At 60.9% G+C, this 2,500-nt stretch overlaps 1 pseudogene; it reads right to left on the minus strand.

Annotated features, from left to right (window-relative positions):
* Positions 1-2,500, minus strand: part of LOC121303596 — an 8,780-nt pseudogene that overhangs the window by 4,282 nt on the left and 1,998 nt on the right.

Here is a 2,500-nt window from a genome sequence, read left to right on the forward strand (position 1 = left end):
ATGGACCCTATCGTAATCGGTCTCCAGTAGCCGATGTATAGACCCTCTCAGTCCATGGCTTTTGGGATTGGTACCGTACAACCTTATTTAAAGACCTTAGAGGTGACTCCCGTGTTAGCCATGTGTTGAAGACCTGCACTAACCTCTCGCCGCTGGGGTCCAGGTCAATAATCTTCTGCTTATTGATCCTGTCTGGGCCCTCAGTAGCTAAGTTTTTGGCCCGGCTGAGGTTTAGTCTGAATCTAATCAGACTTGACGGGGAGGATTCGACCAGGGCAGTGACCTGGTCTAAGTCCCTCAGCCAGGCCGCAATCACCGGCATGATGGCCTCTAGTTCCCCCCCCGGTGTCTTCAATTCGTTTCAGAGCCAGTCCTCCGGCTATTCGTTTACTCCGAATCTTGGACGGGGGAGTTCTGAGATGGCCTCGAGATCAGCTGGGTTGATCTCTGCACGGCAGTTGCGTTCGGATATCAGCCGAATATACCTCCTTTTGCTGCTCGCCTGCTTCGCAGATTTGGAGGCCAGCTCTCTTGCTATCAGCAAGTTCCTGCCCGGCATATTTGGATTCGAGCCTATTAAGCACTTCGATGTCTACTGTAGACCAGACGTTGGGACGGACCTTTGCGCCAGTGCTCACCGCCTGCGTCGCCATGATCCTTCCCAAATTCCTGAGCGTGATGTGCCTGTGCCGCTTGTGTTGGGACAAGCCGATCTTAGTCGCGAAGCGAAGCTGACACTCTTCGCAGGCCCACGGTACCGATGTATTGCGACTATTCTCACGCTTAACAGCCTGGGACACCATACCAGGTGTAATCCGCACAAACCACAGGAAATGTCAGGATCAGGCAGCTCGATTCTAATTGCACCGGTAATATCTTCAGACGAGTCCTCTGAGGGAGAGATCAAGGAGGGCTCTGCGTCATGATCTTCCGATTCCATGGATTCGAAGGTGCTTTTGGCTCTACTACCAATTGGCTGACCTCCATCTCTTCCACAGGATCCTCGCCACCTTCCGCGACACCAACGGCACCCCCTAGTGCGAGCTGGTGGGGGGCAGGGGTTCGGGCCGAGGAAAGTGAGCCACAGAGTCGTCATCGTCCATCCCTTCCCTCCAATGAGCCCGCAGGCCCGTCCCAGCGGAGGGGAGAATGGGATGGGTGGTATGTGGGGACCCCGACTCGGTTCGGATGGCCACAGGTGAACCCACACTTTAACCTGTGGAGGGAAAGAACATCTCGTCCGCTCAATGCGGTCTCGCTCGGAAAGGACGGTTGGCCCTCGGTCCCCGGCTTGCTAGGAGGATCACCTTCTGGTTTGTCTGCCGATGTAGGGAGAAACCCCCGGCACGCTCTGGCGCGAGGCCAGCTAGCTGGGGCCCACGCCTTTCGGACGTAATGCCTGCCACGGACCGTAGTAATGACCTGGGTGGTCAGACCAGGCCATGGGTACTTGTGGACCGCTCCCCAGCGGCCTCCTACTAGGCACCTGGGTGCTTTTCGGAGCAGTGGGCCGAGGGTGTTTGACCTTGTTTGGCCGCCTCCCCAGAAGGGAGGCGTTACCGGCGGGACCGCTGGGAGGTAAAGGCCGCTACGCTCTCTGCTCCTTGCCCGAGGGAGCCAGCACCGGCGGTGCCACCCTTAAGAGAGTCATAGTTACTCCCGCCGTTTACCCGAGCTTCCATGAATTTCTTCACCTTGACATTCAGAGCACTGGGCAGAAATCACATCGCGTCAACACCCGCCAAGAGCCCTCGCGATGCTTTGTTTTAATTAAACAGTCGGATTCCCCGGGTCCGCACCAGTTCTAAGCCGGCTGCTTAGCGCCGGCCGAGGCGGCGCGAGCTCCGGTCCCCCCGCAACCCCCCCCGCGCCGCACCCCCGCCGACCCCCCCCGCCCGCCCGAGCTCCCCCCGGGCCCCGCGATCCGAGAGGGAGGGGGTTTGAGAGGAGGCGAGGGCGAGAGCTCGTCGCTACCCGAAGCCGGGGCGATCCGCAGGGAGGGAACGGAGCGCGTCCGGACTCGCCACACGCCCGCCGCCCAGGGGATGAGGCGAATCCCCTCTGTCTAGGATTGAGTGGGCAGGCGGCGCCAAGCGTCGCCGAGTCATGACGGCGGGGAGCTCCTCGGCTGCGGCGGAGACGACGGCGGGGTAAGGTTAGGGGTAGGGAAGGAGGTCGCCCGCGGCGGACGGGGGCGGACGAGGCGACGGAGGCGGCTCACCCAGACGACGCACCGCGCTCAATCCCCGCTTCATGCCCCCGGCCCGACCGGCCCAGCCCTTAGAGCCAATCCTTGTCCCGAAGTTACGGATCTGACTTGCCGACTTCCCTTACCTACATTGTTCCAACACGCCAGAGGCTGTTCACCTTGGAGACCTGATGCGGATATGGGTACGGCCCGGCGCGAGATTTACACCCTCTCCCCCGGATTTTCAAGGACCGGCGAGGGCTCGCCCGGACGCCGCCGGAGCCGCGACGCTTTCCAGGGCGCGGGCCCCTC

Source organism: Polyodon spathula, chromosome 33, assembly GCF_017654505.1.
Source record: "Polyodon spathula isolate WHYD16114869_AA chromosome 33, ASM1765450v1, whole genome shotgun sequence".
Lineage (NCBI taxonomy): Eukaryota > Metazoa > Chordata > Actinopteri > Acipenseriformes > Polyodontidae > Polyodon > Polyodon spathula.